This window comes from Phaenicophaeus curvirostris, chromosome 19, assembly GCF_032191515.1.
Source record: "Phaenicophaeus curvirostris isolate KB17595 chromosome 19, BPBGC_Pcur_1.0, whole genome shotgun sequence".
Lineage (NCBI taxonomy): Eukaryota > Metazoa > Chordata > Aves > Cuculiformes > Cuculidae > Phaenicophaeus > Phaenicophaeus curvirostris.
This window is the reverse complement of record NC_091410.1, coordinates 6,440,526-6,451,945: the sequence shown is the minus strand read 5'-3', so window position 1 is coordinate 6,451,945 and position 11,420 is coordinate 6,440,526. Positions and strand designations below refer to the sequence as shown.

The window sequence follows — 11,420 nt, the reverse complement described above, 5'->3', positions numbered from 1 at the left end:
AATTTGGCATCAAGGACTGTAAGAAGAAACACTCGCAGCATCAGGATGGCCTAACCTTGCTGTACCCAGGCAGCATTCTTTAGCCTGGGGACACACAGGAGACAGCCTGACCGGGCTCTGTGACCTGGATTCATTATCTGAGAGGAGAACCCTTATCCCACCAAAAAAACCACCCCCCTTAAACCCTGCCTGGAAGAGAGAATAACAACTGAGCCTGGAGGACTAATTTGATGTAGAAAATCAGAGGAGGCAGCTGGCTCTGGCTTGTCCTCCATGTCTTCTGCTGGACAGCCAAGAGGGAATATTTCGCCCTTTAATTCAAGCCAGGCCTCCACCTCTGAAGACATTTTCAATGACAGCATTTGGAAAGCACAGAGGACCTGCAGTGCCCACTCCAGCCATGCAAAAGTCACCGGCCTCATGCCCAGCTTTGCTGAGAGGAGCCTGACAGCCCATCCCACCTACCCCAAGACTAATTTTCCTTTTTCCATGTAGCAGATTAGTCCCCACTAGTCCAAAACCAAGATGAACGTGGCTGCTTCGGCCAAGTAGGTTACACAGGCTTTAACAAGCACAACCCTCCTTGCCAGGCCACATCAGAGAGCTGTGTGTGGCACTGTCTCTTACCACCACTGTCTGCAAGCACAGCATTGACTGCTTTTAGTGCACCTGCACCCAGAGCTCTCCTTTTTTTGACTTTTCTCTCTGTAAGAGAAAAAAAAAGAAGATTGCAAGCAGGGGTCTGTGCTTGGGATCCTGGGTTTACATTGCATGACAGCTGAGGACAGATCCCAATCTCCCCCACAAAAACACAATGGGTATCATGTTTTCCAAAAAAGCAGGAGAGGCACAGAACATGACCTCACCAGTCAGAAATGGAGGGATCGAGAAAGCTGTGCGCAGGCAACACGCTAGGACAAGCAGAGCCAGCGAGGCTGCAGCTGCCCAACCTGCAGAGCTGACGTAAGGGCTTGATGCTGCCAAAAGGCAGAGGTCCAGCTCACCCAGCGCCCACCAGGACCTTCTGTGGGCCAGCCTCCCTCCTTAAGCCAGCAAGAATAAAATGCTTTTCTGCCAGGCAAGTGAGTCGCGTCAGCAACCTGTGATGAGTAAGAAGAGGCAGCCCGAGCTGGGCAGGGTGAGCGCTGCAGCTTCCTTTCTGCAGTGCTGGGCTGCTGGAGAAGCTCCCATCCCCTGTATCCCCAGTGCAGGCACAGGAGTTGTGATAGGGGTTAGGGTGAAACCCAGCAGAGGAATCCCATGTGCAGGGAAATAGGGACCCAGGAGCATAAGGGAAGAGTAGAGGCGAGCTGAGCTCCCTGAGGCTCGAAGAACATGTCAGATGCTGCAGCAGGACAGCCCACCCACCCATGCAAATGATTAGAGCAGCTCACATCCATGGAGCTGTTTTCAAGGAGGCTGACAGAGCCGGAGGCAGAGCAAGAGCTGTTGAGAGCTGGTAGCCATGTAGGGAGAAGGCACCGCCCTGGCCCAGAGCAGAGTAAAGCAGTGCTTGGAGGGCCACCAGGATTGTGACCTGCCAAAGAGCAACGTTCCCTCCCTGTCTCCAACATACACGCTTCCTCTCAGCTCGCCATCAGCATGGGGAGCACATCCAAGCAGATAACTCATTGCTCTGGAGACTCCTGTACTTGTGAGATGAGCTATTCTTACCGGCTCAGGAAGGAACGGCTTGCAAACAGCACAAACAAGTGCATCGCTTGGCCTTATCGCAGCGCCCAGGGTGCAAACAGCAAACGAGGTTCCTCTGAACAGTTACTTATGCTTCAACGTGTTTGCAAAAACAGGCAGTCACAGTGGTGGCCAAAGCACTTGGCACACAACCTTCCCCACAGCCAGGAAAGAAAAACAAATGGTGTGTGCTTAGAGAGCTGGGAAAAGGACCACTTTGGGGGACTAGTCAGACAACACACAAGGACTGCGTTTGGTTGCAACCCACCATCTCTGCCAGCACCCTCAGCACCTCTCCTGGGTACTTCTGCAAGTCACACAGGCTCTTGGCCACTCTCACATTGCCCAGCACTGACCTGCTGGGAACGGGTGAAATCCTCAGTAAAGCTGTTTGACATTGCCCACCGTCACAGACGCAAGAGATGGCAGTGAGGAGGAGAGGGACAAGCACTTTTTTGACCACAGTGTTAAAAACAATTTCCTTTCTGTGAGAGCCTGCAGATAACTACAGTGGGGATTAATTTTGCCCAGTTAGCAGAAAAAAAACAGTAGAATAGCACAGACTTCAAAATCTATCTGTGCAATACAGATATGTGTTGTCCAGAGAAGTCGTGGCTGCCCCATCCCTGCAGGTGTTCAAGGCCAGGTTGGATGGGGCTTTGAGCAACCTGATCCAGTGGGAGGCGTCCCTGCCCATGGCAGGGTGGGTGGATCTGGATGATCTTTAAGGTCTCTTCCAACCCAAACCACTCTATGGCACCAACACTGCTTAGGGTGTTTGCCTGCTCCCTTTTTCTTGACAATAAATTCTCATTTGCTCTTTTAAGAGGCTCACAGCAGCTTCAAGTTTCAGAAAAACCAAATGAGCAACTGATAAGCAAACCCAGGCACACCATCCTCTCAGAGTCATGAGAGGCTCCAGAGCAGGCAATACCTGAGCTTGCTCCAGACAGGCACAAGCCACTTCTACAATGCAATTTTGAGTCACTTCAGCTGATAAACAAATAGCATACTTAAGCATGATTTGCAAGTTACACAGCCCCAAATACCCAGCTGACCCACTTCTCCCAGGCCGGTTGTGCCTCAAACGACGGCTGCTGACAGTCTCTAATGCACTTTGCATGTTGGTTAAGCAGCGCCCGCAGCACACCAAGCCGGCAGAGGTTGGGTCCTGCCTGTACCTGTCAGCTCAAAGAGGCTCCTGCTGTGACAGTGCCTCTAGTGCCACTAATGACTCCAGCTGCTGGACTGGTTTCACAGCAAGCCCCCAGGAGAGGTGCTGGGACCACACCTGGCAGTGACGTGCATACAACCATAGCAAGACACAGCATCTCCCAGCAGCAGCTGGAGAAAAGCACGTATTTTTTAAAGGCGAGCGGTGACCAGTTCCTTGCTGACCCATTCTGAATTCAAACCTTCAAAGAGAACACTGACATAATTTTTGCAGAAGCCGCGAAGTCAAAAAGATGTAACTTTTCCTTGAAAACAAAGCAAAGGCAGAAAAGGACGGCCCTTCCTCCAGGCACTGCCTCACCTCCTCACCCTCACTCAGGCTCCTCAGCCCCACCCTGCTTTGGCTGCCTCTCTCTTCTCCAGGAGTGACCAGCACACAGCATCCCTCAGCCAAGAACTGCTCCCCTCTCAGATGTAAATAGTGAGCTTCCAAGCAACCAGAGACCCCATCCAGTAACAGCAGCCAGAGAGGAGCGTAGGCTCTTGCGCATCTCAAGCTGTGGCAGTGATGTACTTCAGAAGATGCCCGTCCCTTCAGATACGCCTCTGCAAGCACTGCGAGTGCTGGAGCAAAGCCAGCGTTACCCAGGAATGGGGCCAAGTTCACTCTGCTCAAGAATTCATTCTCAACTCACTCACAAGCAACATTTACAAGGAAGAAATCCCATGTTTAGCCAAGGAGCCACAGCATGGTCATCATGAGCCAAGCAGTTTCTGCAGCACTTCCCATAAGCGCCAAGCACAGTGAACACAGACACAGCCTGTAGTAACCCAGCAACCAGCACTACTTCACTGCATCTCAGCACAGGAAGAACATGGACCTGTTCAAGTGAGTCCAGAGGAGGCCACAAGGATGATCACACAGCTGGAGCACCTCCAATCCAAGGACAGGCCGTGAGAGTTGGGGTTGTTCAGCCTGGAGAAGGCTCCAGGGAGACCTTAGAGCACCTTCCAGTACTGAAAGGGGCTCCAGGAAAGCTGGGGAAGGACACTTGATCAGGGATTGCAGGGACAGGATAAGGGAGGAGTTTTAAACTAAGGGAGGGTAGGTTTATACTGGATATAAGGAATATTTTACACTGAGTGTGGTGAGGCACTGGCATGGCTTGCCCGGCAAGGTAGTGGCTGCCCCATCCCTGGAAACATTCAAGGCCAGGTTGGATGGGGCTCTGAGCAATCTGGTCAAGTGAAGACGTCCCTGCTCCTGCAGGGAGGTCAGACTGCATGGGCTTTACACATCCCTTCCAATCCAAAGCATTCTACAATTCCATGATTTCACAGCACTGGCCCTGGCCTTGGCAGCATTGCAGATCGAGCCGAAAACTCCCTCTACCTGTGACAGGAAATATGGGAACCAGGCTCTTTGCAGTGCAAATGAAAAATTCCCACTGGCTGTTAGCAAGGGAACATTTTACTCCACAGATGGGCGTAAATGGAAGTTGGCATGCACAGGTTAACCGTCCAAGCAAGTTCTTCCAGGTACCAGCACTGGAGGCAACCCCTGGTGGTATCAAACCCATAGCAGAGCTGTCTCCCCCAGGCACATCGGTTACGAGTAATTCTCCAGGCCAGGGCTGAGCATCATCACATGGAGCACATGGCAGCGAGCCCGGCGGATGGTTGTGTAATGCACAAGCAACCTGGGCTGCTGCCAACGTGCAGAGTGGGGATCTCCAACAGGAACACAACCCCATCCCAGCCTTGCTGCCTGCACACCCCATCAAGGAAAGAAAGTCTCCCAGTTTTCCAGTTTCAGTGAAATCAAACCATTCTGTGGAGCTTCACCCCCTCTAGTGGAGATGAGAGCTTGGCGCATGGGGGAGTTGCTCTCAACTCCTTCAACACTGCTCAATTCAAGGCTGAATTACCCCCCAGACACATCTCCAGCAAGGGTCACTGCAGAAGAAGCTGTACTTGTCTGCTTGCACACTTGCAGCAGGTTAAAAATCTTTCTGTTTTGTGCACAACAGCAAGCATTAAATATGAAGGAAGAAAGTAAACTTTGAGAACTGGATTTTATTAATATTTACCATCTAGTCAGGCAAAATAACTTTCTCTAGACCACACAGAAATAACCAAATGGCAAAAGCGGCACTCTCACCATCCCGCAGAATGATCTTCCAGTCCCACCACCTGAAAAAAAAACCATCAGGATGTTTAGCAAGCACATTGCAGGGAAAGCTCGACACAGGCATCAGAGCTGCTCAGCGTGCACAGGTCATCAGGCCCCACAAGCTCCTCATCCAGGGGCCTCCTGCAAACGCTGATATTACATAAGTGAAAGAAGAAAATGCTTCGTTGCTAAAGTTAGGTGACCGGAAAAACCTTTCTGAACTAACTTTTTTCCTAAAAGCAAGATTTTTGAAGCCTAGAAGATACTTCTCTGTCTTATATACAACTTTTCCCTTCTGTATTAGAAACCTGACAAATTTTAAATATACCAACATTAAAAGAATTTTGATTTAAAGGTCAAATACAACTCCTCAGATGCAGGAGAAAAACCAAACAGTAAAGAAAATCACAGCTGTCCACACAATGTCCAACAAAGCCTTACAACTTGCTCAAGTAAAGAAATCACCTTCTCAGTATTCCCTATTACACAGGGAACAAAGCTTTGGAATTCAGGTAGTACCAGTAAAAAATCAAGTGAAAAAACAAGGTATACAAGGTCTGCTTTGCACGTCTATGAAACTTGCCTGCAAAGGAATGCCAATGGTAGTTTAATTTTGCTAGAATATATTAAAAAGCAGCTTTAGGAACTAATCTAAAAGCTGTTTTTTCCTGGCTCAGAGGGACCTGTTGTATGCAGTATCATACATGACCATCAAAATGCTTAATGGATGCTCACACCTGTTACTGCACAGGACGCGCCCCGGTGGGGAGCCTGCCTGGGAGCTGCTCTTGGGCATGGGTGAGGCTGGTTGGAACGTGGCTGGGCCTGCGGCCCCAGCACCCAGCAGCCCTTCCCCAGCCCTGCACTTGCTGTGGCACCTAAAGACCCTCCTGTTCCCACTCAGACAGACAGGGCTCACCCAGCTCTACTCACCTCGCAGACGGAAGTGCTGAGGGCCACCACAACCACCTACCATCACCACCTGGGGCTCCTCTGCAGTTGAGCCCCGGTGGGAAATCCTGTGACACAGAGAGTTCAAAGCCCCCCTTTCCTCCACCGTGCCCTAACCCTGCTTGTACCCCCGCAGCGCTCCAGCCTCCCATGTCCTGTTTTTGCCAGCCCCACCATGCCCCAAGCCCCCCTTGCATCCCTACATCGTGCTGGATGCCCCACTGCCCCCCTCACAGTGCCCCAACCCCCCCTTGCACCTCAAAGCCCTCCAGCCCCCCAAGCTCTATCTTAGCCAGCCCCACTGCCCCTTATATTGCCACCCACTTCTCCCAGCCCGACTGCCCACCCCACACTGCCCCAGCGTCACCACCCCCCAATTTCTTCCTCACCTCCCCCAGCCCCACTGCCCTTGTTGCCCCCCACCCCTCACATCGCCCCCAGCCCCACTGCCCTTGTTGCCCCCCACCGTTCCCCAACTGCCCCCCAGCCCCAATGTGCCCCCAACACTGAATCATATAGAATCATAGAATCACCAGGTTGGAAAAGACCCACCAGATCATCGAGTCTAACCATTCCCATCAATCACTAAACCATGTCCCTCAGCACCTCATCCACCCGTCCCTTAAACCCCTCCAGGGAAGGGGACTAAACCCCCTCCCTGGGCAGCCTCTGCCAGTGCCCAATGACCCTTTCCGTGAAAATTTTTTCCTAACGTCCAGCCTAAACCTCCCCTGGTGGAGCTTGAGGCCATTCCCTCTCGTCCTGTCCCCTGGCACTCGCCTCTCACACCGCTCCCAGCCCCGCTGCCCCCACATACCGCCCAACACCTCCCCCACATCCCCACCCCCTGCACCGTCCCCAGCCCCAGCTGCCCCCCAACTGCCCTCCCGGGTCCGAACTGCCCCCTAAGCCCCACTGCTCTCCCTCCAATCACCCTCCCCAGCCCCATTCCTACCCCCGCCGCGCTGTCTCCCATCCCCCAGCCCCCCCCACCCCGGCCCCGGCCCCGCCGCCCCCTGCCCGCCACGAGGCCCCGCGCGACCGGAACCGGAAGTGCCGGCAGCGCGCCGAGCGGATGCGCAGAGCAGAGCGCCTCAAGCAGGGCACTTCCGGCCTCACGCGGCACTTCCGGTCCCCTGCGGGCCGCCCTGAGGAGTCTTCAAGGGGCCGCGGCCCTGCCGGGGGAGGATGGTCCAGGGCCCATCCCACCTGGCCCTGAACACCTCCAGGGATGGGGCAGCCACAACTCCCCTGTGCCAGTGCCTCACCACTCTCATAGAGAAGAAATTCCTTACGTCCAGTCTAAACCTGCTCCTCTCCAGTTCATACCCATTGCCTGTTGTCCTGTCACTCCAAGCCTTCGTAAACAGTCCCTCCCCAGCTTTCTTGTAGCCCCTGCAGGTACTGCAAGGTTGCTGTAAGGTCTTGGAGCCTTCTCCAGGCTGAACAACCCTAACTCTCTCAGCCTGTCCTCATATGGGAGATGCTCCAGCCCTCACATCACCCCTGTACCCTCCTCTGGACGTGTTCCAACTGTTCTATATCCCTCTTATGCTGAGGATTGAATAAATTAGCTTAAGCAATAATAAGACTAACAAGAATAAAATCTTGGCCAGCTCACAGTTAGAAAGAAGGTGATTGTAACAAGAGTTTAGCTTGTTTATTAGTTGAAACAAGGAATAAATCAAGTATTGAAAGGACAGTCCTGCAGCAAGAACAAAGGACAGACCTGAGCTCACCAAGAGGACACAATAAGGAAGGAGATAAACACCATTAGAGGCTTTTGAAGACACCAAGAAACTGTGATGTTTATACAAGAGTGGGTAATAAGTTCCAGGAAGAACAATGGACATGTAACATGTTTCCAGGAATCTGTATGGATATATATGTTTAACCAGTGTTTCCCAGAATCTATATGAATATGTATATTTAACCAGTATACAAGTCACATAACCTGTCTCAATAGTGGGACAACAGCAGGCTGGAAGGGGCTTTGAGACCCCTGATCCAGTGGGAGGTGTCCCTGCCCATCACAGGGGGGTGGAACTGGATGTGCTTTAAGGTCCCTTCCAATCCAAACCATTCTATGATTCTATGAAGCACAATTTTCCCTCCGAAACAGTCAGTATAAAGAGCCCAACAGAAGAAAAACACTGCAACACACATGCTATAGCTCTCACCCTGAGGACTCATTAAAAATGAATAAGCGCTTAGTTTTATACCTGCTGTAACACATTTTAGCAGACCTTTTATGAGGTATACATACAGATCTAAACCATACTTGCAAAAACTGGGTGGGAAGAGCAGTTTGTAAAGCCAAGCACTGCCCTGCTAACAACCACTTCCTTCCTGGTTGCCTGTGAGGCCTTAGTGTGGCCTCTCTGCTGGCACGTTCAAGCAAGGGACTTGAATGACACAGTGACAACTTGTTCCACCAGCCCGGATGCACACTGTGCAAGGGCAGATTTGCCCCACTGGCTGAGCAGGGAATTCAGTACTCTGGCTTTCCATTAGTCTGCATGCTGCTTGGAGCCTGCTCTGAATGCTAAACTGTTCCTTTCCTTGTGATATTTCCTGTGGTGCTTGTGTGGAATGTTTCACAAATACTGAGGAATGTCTTTCCAGTCCCTGTGAAATCAGGGGTCACGATCCCCATTTTGCACACACAGAATTGTGATGCAAAGGGATGAATGAAAACATAAATACCCACAGATCTGAGAAGCTCACCTTGCAAAACCTGCTTTTGTTTTTCAGACTACAAAGTCCTTTCCTTCTGCCCCTTGACCAGTGGTCACAAGCCAAGGGATATTCACCTCTCTTCCAACATAGCCCAGATTTTCATGGGTTGATCATTTAATGTTTGACGTGGTGATGCTCAGTAAGTTTTTTTTTTTCTTATGATCAGAGCAAAATCCTTTAATAGTGCCAGAAAACGTCCAGAGTGCAGTGGAAGACCCCTGCAGCTGGTCTGTTCGAGGCTCCTTGCAGGGCTGGACAAGCCAGCCAGGCTGCGCAGACACCCCAGGTGCACTCCCAGAAGAGATGGGCTCTCCCAGCTTAGTTTGAGGGGCTCCAGTTCCCTCCCAACCTCACTCAGTGTGGGTGGGATCTCATTTGCCCAGATCAGCTGGATACCCTGCTCTGGACTGACACCCCCTTCCCTCCAGGGCAGCGCATCAGGGCATGTGTGTGCAAACCAAAAGCATTCCAGTATGGATGCTGCACACCTTTGCTGTGTTCTGTGTCCCCCTTCCCTCACACATCCTTTTTTTTGTCTCTCTTCTTCTTGGCACTGCTGAAAGGAGCCACAGGGCTGCAGAACCACCCAGCACCAGCAGATCGGCTTCCACACCCCCACCCTGTGCTCTCAATTTCCTTTTGTGTAAAACTGTCAGGGCTGCAGCCAGCTTTAAGTGTTATGTATCTCATTTGTACACCTGAACCTGTGTCGGCTGGCTGGTGGCAGGGACAGCTCTAAAAACAAATTAATTCTGGGGTTTTTTTCCCCTTTTTGTAAAAGAAAACACTACGTCTCTGAGATTTACACAGTAGACCAAGCATAAACCTGAATTATCTCCCTCTCCTTTTTTTTGCAGGGAGCAGATAATAGGTAGATCTATCCATCCGTCTGCTTTGTTACACGTCACCCAGCTTGGCAGCATTTCTGTTGCTATTAAACCACATGCACCCCCCTTGACATTTAAAGGGCCGTTGTGTGATTACTGTCACAGTCTTGTACGTGGATCCTTCAACCAATTCTCGCCTCCTCTTCCCTCTGTTGATGGATTTGCTCGTTTATGCCATAGTAATTTGTTTTTCTCGTGCTGTGCTCTGGCAAACGGCTTTCACTGTCAAATGTGGTTTTCTATCTAGCCCTTTGTCGCTGCGCCATGTTACATCTGAGCAGCTCCGGGCAAATTGGAGCTGTCCTGTCTTTCAACAGCATTAGCAAAATAAAACAGCCCGGGCTTGCGGGAGTTGGATCGCACTGGGGTTGGATCTACAGGCCTTGTGAGGAACGGCTGAGAGAGCTGGGGGTGTTTAGCCTGGAGAAGAGGAGGCTGAGGGGAGACCTCATTGCTCTCTCCAACTACCTGAAAGGAGGTTGTGGAGAGGAGGGAGCTGGGCTCTTCTCCCAAGTGACAGGGGACAGGACGAGAGGGAATGGCCTCAAGCTCCACCAGGGGAGGGTCAGGCTGAACATTAGGAAAAAATATTTCACAGAAAGTTTCATTGGGCAGTGGCAGAGGCTGCCCAGGGAGGTGGTTGAGTCACCTTCCCTGGAGGTGTTTAAGGGACGGGTGGATGAGGTGCTGAGGGACATGGTTTAGTGTTTGATAGGAATAGCTGGACCCGATGATATGATGGGTCTTTTCCAAACTGGTGATTCTATGATTCTGCATTCAGAGCTGCTGCTGCAGTGGAGTGAAATGTGGCAGACCCCACTGATGGGGACACTGACTACTGCAGCTGCTCTGTTGCCCCCATGCAGGATGTCCTGTGAGACACGTGGGCATTAGCTCCACAGTGAGGAGCACGTGGCAGTTGGGAGCAGGGAGTCAAGGCTTTCCATCTCTTTGGGAGCTTCTTTTCCACCTCTTTTGAGCGGGGATTGCGGCTCATCCCTCAGGTCAGCACACACATGGGGAAAATGTGCAGAGCAGAGGGTTTGCTGCTACCAGAGCTTTTCCTGATAATCTACAAAGGGGAGAAACATTTCAGTGCACCAGATCCTGAGAGCACTTTAAAGTCCCTTTTTTAGCCTCTCTTGTGTTCTCCAGTTGGCAAGATCTGAAATGCTGAGGGTGGCACCAAGCTCCGCTGGATGCTGGTAAGCAGTTTTGCCAGGAAAATTGGTCTCTTACACGTCCAGGCTTTGAGTTAAATGAGTAAAAGCTCTCACCAGAGAGCATGAAACAAAGCTGAGCTGCTGTCCCATGCATCAGTTTGTACTTTGGGTATCTTTGATGTGAAAACCTGACTCTGAATGAGCTCCCAGCACACACAAACTGCTGGCTCTCCTAGGGCTGTTCATCCACCCTTGTGAATGGGACCATCAATGTGCTACGGTTCCTGCTGCCTTGGAAACAGGCTGTGAGCAGGGCTGCCCTCACCAATTTCCACTTGGAAAATTCAGCCAGCAGAGATCAAAATGCAGTGTACCCCTTGCACAGAGAGGGTCACGGTTGGTCGCATGGCAGTCCATGTCACCTGGACACCTAAGCCCAAGGCACTCGAGGTGCACACATCCATCCCACGATGGGGCTGCAGTGCCGAGCTGAAAGCTTGAAGATCTCTAGCTTAACCTGAAAAAAAACAAAATGAAAATTTCCTGCTCCACAGAGCTCAGTTGTTTCTAGAATTACTTCCATCAGCATCTCCTCTGTTCCCAGTCCCCTGCCACAGAGAAGGCTGCAGAGGTTTGTGTATC

At 51.4% G+C, this 11,420-nt stretch overlaps 1 non-coding gene across 1 annotated transcript; it reads right to left on the bottom strand.

Annotated features, from left to right (window-relative positions):
- Window positions 1-5,722: 5,722 nt before the first annotated feature.
- LOC138729079 (small Cajal body-specific RNA 16) lies at window positions 5,723-5,901 on the bottom strand. The gene has a single exon (XR_011338827.1). It is a non-coding gene; the product is annotated as a small Cajal body-specific RNA 16 (non-coding RNA).
- Between the last annotated feature and the right edge of the window lie 5,519 nt (window positions 5,902-11,420).